A 13,125-nucleotide genomic window follows, 5' to 3' on the forward strand; every position below is an offset into this window, starting at 1 on the left:
TTCAGTCTGGCTGTGAAGGCCCGGAGGGCATTTCATGCCATCAAATCACGGTTTGGCCAATTAAAATGACCAATTAAAACATGGATTAAATTATATCACGCAATCATTAAACAAATTCTACTGTACAGGAGTGAAATTTGGGGACCAGTAATAAATTTTAAAAATTGGGATAAAACTTCAATAGAAAAACTACAACTAGAAATGATCAAAAACATTTGAGGGGTCAATAGAGGTACGTCCAGTGATATGGAATCAGTAAAAAAAAAAAAAAAGATAATTTCACAGCAAAAAAAAAAAAAGAGAGAGAGAGAGAGAGAGAAGAAAATAAGACTTGTACAGGTGCTGGTCATATAATTAGAATATCATCAAAAAGTTGATTTATTTCACTAATTCCATTCAAAAAGTGAAACTTGTATATTATATTCATTCATTACACACAGACTGATATATTTCAAATGTTTATTTCTTTTAATTTTGATGATTAGAGCTTACAGCTCATGAAAGTCAAAAATCAGTATCTCAAAATATTAGAATATTACTTAAGACCAATACAAAGAAAGGATTTTTAGAAATCTTGGCCAACTGAAAAGTATGAAAATGAAAAGTATGAGCATGTACAGCACTCAATACTTAGTTGGGACTCCTTTTGCCTGAATTACTGCAGCAATGCGGCGTGGCATGGAGTCGATCAGTCTGTGGCACTGCTCAGGTGTTATGAGAGCCCAGGTTTCTTTGATAGTGGCCTTCAGCTCATCTGGATTGTTGGGTCTGGTGTCTCTCATCTTCCTCTTGACAATACCTCACAGATTCTCTATGGGGTTCAGGTCAGGCGAGTTTGCTGGCCAATCAAGCACAGTAACACCATGGTCATTTAACCAACTTTTGGTACCTTTGTGTGGGCAGGTGCCAAGTCCTGCTGGAAAATGAAATCAGCATCTCCATAAAGCTTGTCAACAGAAGGAAGCATGAAGTGCTCTAAAATTTCCTGGTAGATGGCTGCGTTGACTGTGGACTTCAGAAAACACAGTGGACCAACACCAGCAGATGACATGGCAGCCCAAATCATCACTGACTGTGGAAACTTCACACTGGACTTCAAGCAACATGGATTCTGTGCCTCTCCACTCTTCCTTCAGACTCTGGGACCTTGATTTCCAAATGAAATGTAAAATTTACTTTCATCTGAAAAGAGGACTTTGGACCACTGAGCAACAGTCCAGTTCTTTTTCTCCACAGCCCAGGTAAGATGCTTCTGACGTTGTTTCTGGTTCAGAAGTGGCTTGGTAGCCCTTTTCCTGAAGACGTCTGAGCGTGGTGACTCTTGATGCACTGACTCCAGCTTCAGTTCTCTCCTTGTGAAGCTCTCACTAGTGTTTGAATCGGCTTTGCTTGACTGTATTCTCAAGCTTGCGGTCATCCCTGTTGCTTGTGCACCTTTTCCTACCCAAATTCTTCCTTCCAGTCAACTTTGCATTTAATATGCTTTGATACAGCACTCTGTAAACAGCCACACCTTTCAGTAATGACCTTCTGTGACTTGCCCTCTTTGTGGAGGGTGTCAATGTTCATCTTCTGGATCATTGCCAAGTCAGCAGTCTTCTCCATTATTGTGGTTTCAAAGAACAAGAGATACCCATAATTTATACTGTAGGGACGGTCATTTATTCAAACTCAAATGTAAATATTCTAATATTTTGAGATACTGATTTTTGACTTTCATGAGCTGTAAGCTCTAATCATCAAAATTAAAAGAAATAAACATTTGAAATATATCAGTCTGTGTGTAATGAATGAATATAATATACAAGTTTCACTTTTTGAATGGAATTAGTGAAATAAATCAACTTTTTGATGATATTCTAATTATATGACCAGCACCTGTAGTTAACAGTAGGTACTATGTACTTTCGATATTTTATTTGGCTTGTGTTAATATTTAGAAACAAAAACTGATGTTAAAGGCAACCGTAGTAGATAACTTTTAATACAGCCGTGTCTTGATATGAAGATGTTTCTCACAAACTACAAATATTTGCTGAAAGACAAATCGCTACCAAATTATTTGTTTAAAGCCAATCATATATTTAATATTTCAAACATATATTTTATTGATACTAATATGGCCAGCAGGTGGCACTAAATGCAAGGTTTCAGAATAATTGATAACTTTCCTAAGCCAAATTGACTTTTTGTATGATTTATTTATTGCATATTTATTCATTTGTATTATATACATCCTTATATATATGATTCTGTTTCTTTCCTGCACTGTAAAACCCATTTTCAGTTTTTGAAATTGTATTTTTCATTCAGAAAATCAAGCTGCTCTGAAAACTAAATGATAGAATAGCATATTGTATTTTAAGTAGAAATGACAGAAACTGTGACTATATTTGCTCCTTTTCTACAATGACGAAAGCGTTTTCAACTTTGTAGCAGACTGTTCAGTTTTCCAGACGTAACAAGGGAATTAATGGATAATTATAATACAAGAATGTTTAGCTCATTTAGCTCAAATAATTGCAAACTTACATTGTTTATAAACAGTCTCTCTTGCACTGCATTACAAAAAGATATTGGATTTTTGCGCCTTACACATTTTTAGACGTCTACTATCATCCTAACCATCATCGGCCTTAAACATCGAGGTCAGTGTGCGAAATTCACAGACTGCACAGAATCTCTTTTATTAGTGATAAAATAACAAATATTCAGATGCATCCCTGGAATCCCACGGCCAGCAAACCTCTGACTGAACATTGACCCTGGAAAGCAGCTTGACTGGAGCTTAACAGCAAAAACAGTCACAGGAATGCGACGCTGCCCTTGTTGCACTGATGCAAAGGCTTTACGTAATGATTTGCTAATTACACTATAGAAGCCTCGGCCTTGGGGAATGCTGGGTAACGGGTCTCTCAGTCAGACTCCGACAGGCACCGACCTAATGGAAGGGGTCCGTAAACAAGCCACACTTTTATTGTCTGGACATTGATTTGTATCTCTCAGACCAATTCCAGGCCATTTAAAGGCTTATTTAGAGGTTTCTAAACTAGGAAATGACCATTGTTTGCCCGTCGACAGTAGTTATGGTCAGCTTGAACACAAAATTGTTCTTTTTGATTGTTCGTGTGGAGTCTCCTTCTGTGTTTACTCTTCTATTCAAAGATCCAGTCAGTTTTCTTTGCTTTTCCATAAAGTCTGAGATTAAACTGCTGTGGTAAAGCTTGTGAAATGTTATATTAAAATATCACTTTAATAAAACATCAGTTTGCTTTTATAGGATGGTTGATTTGGTTATGGCAGACACAAAAACATGCACAACACAATAAGAAACCAGAATGTGCCCAAGATGTATTTGGACACTTGGACACACTTGCAAGCGGCTGAATTTCATTGTATTCACAAACAAATGCTGCTAAACCTTTTCTCAAAACCCATTTTCGTTTGTATCTTTGTTTTTTGAACAGCATATCTACTGTTTTAACATTTAAACTTACATTTTCTTTTTATGAAATGTTCTCATAAATAAATAAATGACATTTCAAAACATATATAAAAAAAAAGACCAAAAAGTATGTTTGTTCAAATACGACTCAAAATGTATTTGCATATTTTCTACCAATATATTTTGGGGCAATTTTGAAAGATTTTAAAATTAAATTTGCACTCAATTTATTTCAATCCAAGAAAAAAAACAAAAAAACAAAAACATTTGTTATCTATAACATTTTAACATAATACATTTGAACAAAAATCTGCAAAGACCATAATTTCCATCATGTGAAAAAACATGAATAAATTATTAAAAATTTACTTTTGATCTCTAATAGGCTATTCCATTCTGCATTTAGCCTTTTGTAGGCTAAAGTATAATGTATTATTAGTAAGATTTATTATTAGATTTATTATTATTATGATTTTTTTTATTGCCAATTTATTTTCTTGCCCTGAAAAGCATTTTTAAATATATTTTTGGTAAATGCAGGTCTAAAGCTAAATACATTTTCTATTTCAAAAATATATTTCATTGAGCTTCACTTTATGGGAAGAGTGGGAAGAGTGGCTGTGCTGTCTTTCTTAAAAATATATGCCATTTGGTTTGGTATTTTGTTATCTATCAATAATATCCTGACATTTTTATGTGTGGTTTAAGTCTCCAATAGCTTTTTGGGGCCACTGTATTTGCAATTTATATTTGAGTAACCACAGATAATGAGCTGGGATTAACAGCATATGCAGTTATATTTACACAACTCGTGTGGCGTTGCAGCCATAACATTATACAGTATCTGCACATACAGATATTGTATCATTTTAGTTGAATGTGGCTGCTAATGAAATCTCATGTTCTCTTTTTCCTCTGTAGTGAGCGGCGGTGATTTATGCCCCAAGTGTATTGTGGGATATCAGAGTCTCTGAACACAGGGTTGGTAAGACTTTTCCTACTCCACAATGATTTAAGTTTGGCCTTTGTGAGTTTTTTCCTTCTTTTATTAGATTATCTGTCATTTTGCAGAATGCATTTTGTACCAAACGTTTATGATTTTGAGAAATTGCTTATTGCTAAATGCTGACGAGTTATGATCATTTGAGCCCACCAGAGCCCACAGTGTATATATAAGTTTATTTTATAACTGATTTCAAAATATATTTCAACATGCTTTCAACATGTTCCACTAATATTTAAGACTTAAAAATTGTGCAATATTTCTCTCTCTCTCTCTACATAGATCAGTATCACCGAGCTCTATTTTCAATGTGCTTTTCTTCCTAACAGTCCTGTCATGGTGTCACATTTTAGTGTTGTTCTGCTGTGAGTGACGGCACATGCATTGAGCCCCAAACCCCCAAGATCCTTTTCAAATCCTCGAGCGAGCAGATTGGCCAAAGTCAATTAGAAGTCTATTACAATGAAATGCTGTTTATGGAGATAAAGGATGAATTAGCCGTACTAACTCTCTTCATTCACAGTCTCTCTCTTTCTCTTATTTTGTCAAGTGGCATTCATTGAATTGAATAATACGTCTCATGCCTGGGAACCGCAGCGTTTGGACTGAACACATGGTGTGATAATGGGGGGCTCTGTATTCATAGGCTGGTCAGTTCCTGCCCCTTGTATTGTGCGCAGGCTTTCTCAGGGCTTAGTGATGTGTTGTGGGGAAGGAAAGGGTGGTAACAATGTTTCGTGAAGGGTATTATAGTATTTTTTAGTGAGGGCTCTTATTGTTCATTTGGCTGCGAATGAGAGGAACAGACGGCTGGGCTGCACATCCAGGTGCATTCTGGGATCCGGTGTGTCTTGATGCAACCCCTTCTTTGTCACATCATCCATTGTCATAATCTCAAGCTGTGTGTGTCCATCTCATAGACAATCATTATGAGAGCATGTTACTCTTACGCACCTTTCCCAGAGATTCCATCAAAGAATACGCAGTTCGGGACCTTAGAAAAAAAGACAAAACAAAAAAGGACAAACTAAACTAAACAGCAAGTAAAAACACAAAACAAAAGCAAACAGAACTAAACAAAACAAACCTAAACAGAACTAAACAAAACTAATCAAGACCAAACTGCAAGTAAAAAGACAAAACAAAAGCAAAGAAAACTAAACTAAACAGAAATAAACAAAATCAAGACCAAACTGCAAGTGAAAAGACAAGCAAAGAAAACTAAACAAAACAAAACGGGCCTGTACCATGATGGTAGATGAACAAATTCAGGGTTATAGGATTAGTTTTGAGTTGACAAAACCAAACCACTCCAATCTGGCTTTACTGGTACCATGATGCTGATCATCAGCATTTTTTTTTGTCAATTCAGGCTTTGATCCTGAGTTTGTGGAGCGCATGCACATGAATGTGTGACATCAGTGGCGAACAGCCAATCACAACACTTCTCGAGAGAGAGCCAGCAAGATTCAAAACTCTTTTGTTAAAGGTTAAGAGATTAAAGAATATGAGGAATTTAAACAATTTTATTGTAATTTTTTTTAAACGTAATTTATAGTGACCTTTAATTTGTAGAAGAAGAGAACCTTAGGGAGTGACTTTTTTTGTGTCAGACATGTGTCACTTCGCTCACATCTGATTGGTCCAATTTCAATTTGAGCTCTCTAACCCAGAACATAACCTGCCCCGGAGCAGGTTAGCTGTGCAGTGTAAGTTACTATGGCAATGAATGCAGCTAAAAGCCAAGCCACTTTCATGGTACCTAAAACCCAGGATTGCTGCAAGCTTAACTAAAACTTACCTGGCTAGCCAGCTAAACTGGCTTCATGGTACAGACCCCAGAACTAAACAAAACTAAACAAAACTAATCAAGACCAAACTGCAAGTAAAAAGACAAAACAAAAGCAAAGAAAACTAAATTAAATTAAACTAAACTAAAATAAAATAAACTAAATAGAAATAAACAAAACTAAACTGCATGTAAAAAGACAAAACAGAAGCTAACAAAACTAAACTAAACAGAACAGCAAGTAAAAAAGAAAAATGAAAGCAAACAAAACTAAACAACAAATTAAAATTTTTTTAAAAAACAACTAAAAAGACTAAATAAAACTAAACTAAACTAAACCAAACCAATAAGCAAGTAAAAAGACAAAAGAAAACAGAACTAAATAAAACTAACCAAGACCAAACTTCAAGTAAAAAGACAAAACAAAAAAGCATTTAAAAAGACTAAACAAAACCAATTAAGCAAGTAAAAAGACAAAACAAGACCAAAAAGACAGTTTATAGGTCTGATGGACGGACGGACAGGTTGGTAGATAGACAGACAGACAGACAGACAGACAGACAGACAGACAGACAGACAGATAGATAGACAGATAGATAGATAGATAGATAGATAGATAGATAGATAGATAGATAGATAGATAGATAGATGTGATCATTCAGCTCTCAGATCAGTGGTCTATCAGCCAGATCATGACCAGACCAGCACTAACCAGCATAAACCAGTCTGCAAATGTAGGTCTGAGTCTTTCTTTCTGTCCTCCACTGGTCATTCATTCAGCAATAGGGACCTGTGTTGACCACCACTGCATAGTCAATAAAGAGCCCATCACTTTTTGCTGCATTTGCTTGAAAGAAAAGCATCTCAGAAAGCTCTTCTCCAGCACAAACGGTCACCCCTGCCATCTGTGCTGCGGTTCTCCGCCCTCCTGCGCGTGGTTGAAAGGGATAATGGAGTCTTGAATAAGTTTTGAATACTTGAGAATAGACCGTGCCTTATTATCTCTGCCAGCATCTGCCTGCCGCTCCATTGATGTGCTCCGTGTATTTACTCCACTCAATTAAACCACTATAAACTCCATTAGCAACAACAGAGCCAATCAGAAACGGCCACACAATAGAGACGGATGAGGGCCCTTCCCTCGCTCCTTCAGGAGGAGGAGGTCTCTATTCAGAGGAGCGCTGGAACAGCTGCTGATAATCTGCTTGTGCACTGCTCGCCGTGTCTTTCTATTGTCGTGTCAATAGTTTCAAACAGGTGTTGCTTTAATTAATGTAGCATTCATGGGCATTCAGGGGCCCTCAGCCTCATAAGGGCCCTCTGACAATAGAAAGAGCAGCCAAACAGACATGCCATCACTCTCTGGACCAGTATTACAGGCGTTAATGACTTTAAATGGGGTTTAAATGAGGCCAGTATGCAAATGTGTCCACTGTTTGCACTGGGAAATAAATGCACACAAACATGCTGTGTTAGCATGTGATATTTTTAGACTCTTGGGCTTTTTGCCATTTCTTGATAGGAAAAGAAGAGGGATGGCTCAGATGTGTATGCTAGATTTTAGTCAATAAGTCAAAAATTCTTCAATAAGGAGCCAAGTTAACAAGCTCTTAATCACAAATTTAACTTTAAATTAAAGCAAAAAAGTGTTTCAAAATTAGAGTGGATTAACTAATCATCATATTATGCGAACAATATGAGAAAATTTTGATACAATATAAAACCATTATTTATAAAGTTTGTTTACCATTATGTAAAATTTTGTCAATGCAGGTACAGTATGTGCCTGCATTGACTGCGGTAATTGTTGAGTCCACTAGATTCCACTAGACTCAAAGAAGAAGATGGAAAAAAACAACAACAGAGGACCAACAGAGTGCTGCAGGCACGATGCATTTTTGTCGGCTAAAACCCGGAAAAAAGTTAGCATTTTAGTACTTCTGGTTCCATCGTCCTAAAGTCGATGTTTTTTTTTTTAAAGGTTTTTGGTTGAAATAAGGTCTGTGGTTAAACTCAAGCTCAAGATATTTTCACATTTTAATCTATGACATAAAATACACCGGTAATACCCCCTTAATGATTTTTAAAAAGATTTTACTTGTGAGGCAGTTGCAAGCAAGTGGCTAAATGGGACTAAAAAAGATTAATTCAAAAGATTATATTTTTAAGAATGCGAGCAGTGTTAGGGGTAACGGGTTTACAAGTAATGTGAGTTATGTAATCAGATTACTTTTTGAAGTAACCAGTAAAGTAATCCATTAATTTTACATTTACAAGAAAATATTTGAGTTACTTTTTCAAGTAAATAACGCAACTTTATTTTCCCATTCTGTCCCCATGTTGAGAGAAATCAGGAGTAAGCGCAAAGGCAGAGGTACTTCCTTCAGCCTGAGGTTTATTCATTTCACTTTTAGTGTGAAATGGCCTTTAAAGTTGCCAAAAATATAACTTTTGGGTTTTTTGTTATTAAAAATAAATAAGCAAGCCCACCTCAGGTGAGAAAAAGTAACGCAAAAGTAATGTAATGTATTATTTCCATAAGTATTGCAATTAGTTCCTTTTTATAGAGTAACGCAATAGTAATGTAATGCATTACTTTTTAAAGTAACTTTCCCCAACACTGAATGTGAGTAACTGAGTAACAGAGGCACTTGTTCCTTCAGGCTGTCATGCAGTCGTCATACGCCGTCATACAGTTTCTGGTCCCCATGACTTCCATTAAGTATGACTTCCATACTATGGAAAAAAAAAATTATGGAAGTCAATGGGGACAGTTGTTTGGTTACCAGCATTCTTCAAGTTATCTTTTACGTTCAACAGAGGGAAGAAATTCACACAGGTTTAGAACAACTTGAAAGTAAGTAAATGATGAGAGAATTTTCATTTTGGGGTGAACTACTGTATGCCTTTAAAGGAATAGTTCACCCAAAAAATTAAAATGTTTTTATTTTAGTTGTCCTAAACAACATTAAGACCCTATTGACTTTCATTGTATGGACAAACAAGACATTTTTCAAATCTTCTTTTGTGTTCCACAGTCCTACAAGTTTGAAACTATGTGCTAGTCAATAAACGCTAAAAGAATTTTCATTTTTTGTTGAACTATCGCTTTGAAAGTTGTAAAATGGTCTTGTCACTTGGCCTGTCAGTTTCTAGAGCCAAAGGAAAAAAGTTTTTTAAAACATAACAAACTAGATGTTTTGAACATTCTTCAAACTTTTGGAAATGAACTTCAAAACTTAATAAGAATGTTTGGACAATGTCAGTCTGAAATCAGTTGGTCAGTCAGCATAGTCGTGATGTTCAGAGTACTTCTCATTTAAGGCTCAGGTGATGCCAAAACAATAAGATGCCAGCACGTGGTGTATGTGGTTTACCCCTAATTTCTTTGGTTGTTGACTTGTTGACGTCATAACAAAGTGTTACTCAAACATCACCATGACTCTATTCTCTTATAATTGAAATATTTTCCCATTTGAGTGGGTATTTCACTTTGGAGAACCTGATCTGCTTACAAAGCGGCTTTGACCCTTGAAACCAGCACTAAAGACCCACTGGGAAAACTAAAGAAATGGAAATGTTCTGAAATACGACATTTTAAATTATTTTCCTGTGGTGGAGGTTGCAAGAGAACAAGGAAAAGAGAGACTAAAAAATAAAATTTTGAAAGAGGTTATGAAAAAAGTGCCAAAGACTGTTGAAGTGGGCCATCACTCACCGGAGGGCTGAACTCTGGCCCGTGGGGAGACGCTGCATGGCACATTGGCTGGAAACTATGCATTCACTGCAGCGCTGCATGAAGAAGCCATTACCGCAGAGAGCCATGGGAAAGACCTCCATCCATTATTCAATCAGTGCAGAGAAGGAATTGATAGTTTTTTCCTCATCTTTAACTGTGTTGAATCACCTAGCGGATACTAAAGGCATGCATTAGATGCGAAAACCATCATCCGATGTGCTTGTTTCTTCACTGTATCAGAGGTGTTTTTCAGGGGTTAATGGAGAACAGATCTGAGTATTTCACTGAATACTTCCTGTCTCGCTTTGGGACTTCCTCTTACTTTGACATATTAATGTGGTTTGGACTGGACAAATAGTTTGAGAATATGCTGCTAAACTGTATGGAGTTTTAATTTGGCCTCTTAAATCCCAAAAAGTGGCATTAATGAGATCCTCAGAGAGGTGAACTTGCTAAGAACAGGGTGTTTTTCCTTATTTAATCAGTCAGGCTTGCAATTTAATCATTGGGGCCATAAAATACACCTTGGTGCAGGTTGAAATCTGACTTTACGCAGGAGCATCAGTTCTTTGCATTTGCATGAAAGTTGCAGTCTCACTCTTTCTCTGTGTGTCTCTCTTCCCTGAGGCCCATGGGATCCTGAGCTCTTGGTGTCCTCTGCTTTAGGACAATAGGAGGAATGTCCAGTCCTTTCTGTGGCTCAAACAGAGCGTCAGGAGAGGAAGTGGCCTCAGCACGTTCAGTCGATCCACAGCCTCAGGCTGCAGGGAGCAGCTTTCTCATCTAATCCCTCTCTCAGGCTCCTCTCTCTTCCTTTCTCTTCCTTTCTCAATCCCTCTTTCGATCGGTTCCCCTCTCTTTTCATTCTTTCAGCTCCAGCTCTCCGTTTAAGCTGTTTTCACAGCATGCTTGATACATTAGAGTACCAGCTCCCTTTGTCCAAGTCATACCGTAATTCATCAAAAAATTAAACAAGAAAAAGCAAGAATTTATTTGTAATTTGTAAAAGTCTATTTTAGGAACAAGATTTTTTTTGTCACATTTTTTATTTAGATTATTTCATTATTTTAATGAAAACTAAATAAATTCTCATTTCTGTAATGCAAAGACATTTCCATCAACAGTATGGAAATATTATTACAATACATTTTAAATACACCTTTATACAATTTGTTAGTATTTGTTTTACTGAATATAATTTATTCTAGTTTAAATTGTACTGTCACGGTGCTCCTGAGAGTGTAACGAGTAACAATCTTTATTGGTCCAAACAGGGGTAGCACAGGGCAGACAGGAACACTCACGGAGCACATATACTGACAACACCGAACAATGGAATTACAGGAGAGACTACACCTTAAATACAAGACTAAACAAGGGTAATTGACGAGACACACCTGAACCAAATTAACGTAATCAAACAAGGGAGAAACTGGGTCACTGGGAGCACATGGGGAGAAAAAAAAAACCCACTCACAGAACAGGGAACCAGTCTGACATTACCTCCCCATCCCGGAAGGCGCGCCCTCGCGCCACTTAACTTCCAGAAGGGAGTGGGGGTGGGCGCCCTGGAGGCCTATCAAGTCAGGCTTACCCCGGATGGGCTGCCTCCAGGGCGGTACCGGTTCCGGGAACCATGGCGGAGCAGGCAGTTCAGGGGGCATAGGAACAGCAGCCCTCTCTGGGCTTGGTGTGGAAACAGGAGCCCTCTCGGGGCTGGACTCAGGAACTGAGGCCCTCCCTGGGCCAAACGTAGGAACAGCAGCCCTCTCTGGGCTGGACTCGGAAACAGAGGCCCTCTCTGGGCTGAACTCAGGAACAGAAGCTCTCTCTGGGCTGGACTTGGGAACAGAAGCCCTCTCTGGGCCGAACTTAGGAACAGACGCCCTCTCTCGACTCTGGTCAGGGGCTAGAGCCATCTCTCGACTTGGGTCAGGGGCTGGAGCCTGCACTGGACTCTGGTCAGGGGCTGGAGCCAACAGTCTTTTCCTCTTCATCCTCCTCTTTTGGGCTGAGGTTAAAGAAAATGTTGATGTTATCATAGGTCTGGAGAGTGAAGCGGCCGGCGGGCTTGAGAGCGGAACAGCCGGCGGGCTTGAGAGTGGAGCTGGACTGTGCTGGAGGGAAGGTATCCTCCGGTGTCTGGAGACACCGAGCCAGGGGTGGTTCTGGATCGGGGCCAGATGCTCTCCAGACACCGGAGGAGCGATGGTAGTTGGCCCTGATCCAGAACAGACAATTCAGTGTGGCGTCGTCAAATGCCATCAAAACGGAAAGCCCACTGAATTCCCTGGCAAACTCCACCAAAGGGAGGTCCCTACCGGCTAGGGTGTCGAATCTCGTGGTGGTTGCCATTACAAAGGAAAAAAACAGACTTTCAGAAAACGGAAACAAAAAACAGGGAGAAGGGGCACCGCTTACTGCTTGTTTAGGTCCGGTGTTCTGTCACGGTGCTCCTGAGAGGAGGCGAGGAACGCAGAGACGATGGAGTGTAACGAGTAACAATCTTTATTGATCCAAACTGGGGTAGCACAGGGCAGACAGGAGCACTCACGGAGCACATATACTGATGACACCAGACAAAGGAATCACAGGACAGACTAGACTTTAAATACAAGACTAAACAAGGGTAATTGACGAGACACACCTGAACCAAATTAACGTAATCAAACAAGGGAGAAACTGGGTCACTGGGAGCACATGGGGAGAAAAATACACACAGAACAGGAAACCAGTCTGACAATTACATTAATGTAATGTGCTTTTAAATAATAAAAACAGCAACACCACAAAATTAATATACTAAAATGTTACCTTAATACAATGTGCTTATAATATAAACATGCCAATAAAAGATTAAAAAAATAAAATAAAATAATGCATAATAACAATGGTGAAAATGATTACAAAATTTAACAAAACTGCTGTGAAATAGTAAAATGAGCAAAAATAGTGAAATAGTAAAAATGAGTAAAACATCTAGTTGCATTACAGTAATTTGGGAGGAAAAGAATAAAAACAACAAAAATATTATTATTATTAATACAAATTGTTTAAATTTGCGTAATTAAAGGCTCATAAACATTATGTCATAATTCAAGAAATGGTAAAGGTTCTAAAAATAGGTTTGATTCTTTTTATGCTAAATA

The sequence above is a fragment of the Onychostoma macrolepis genome, chromosome 01 (assembly GCF_012432095.1).
Source record: "Onychostoma macrolepis isolate SWU-2019 chromosome 01, ASM1243209v1, whole genome shotgun sequence".
NCBI classification, from domain to species: Eukaryota; Metazoa; Chordata; class Actinopteri; order Cypriniformes; family Cyprinidae; genus Onychostoma; species Onychostoma macrolepis.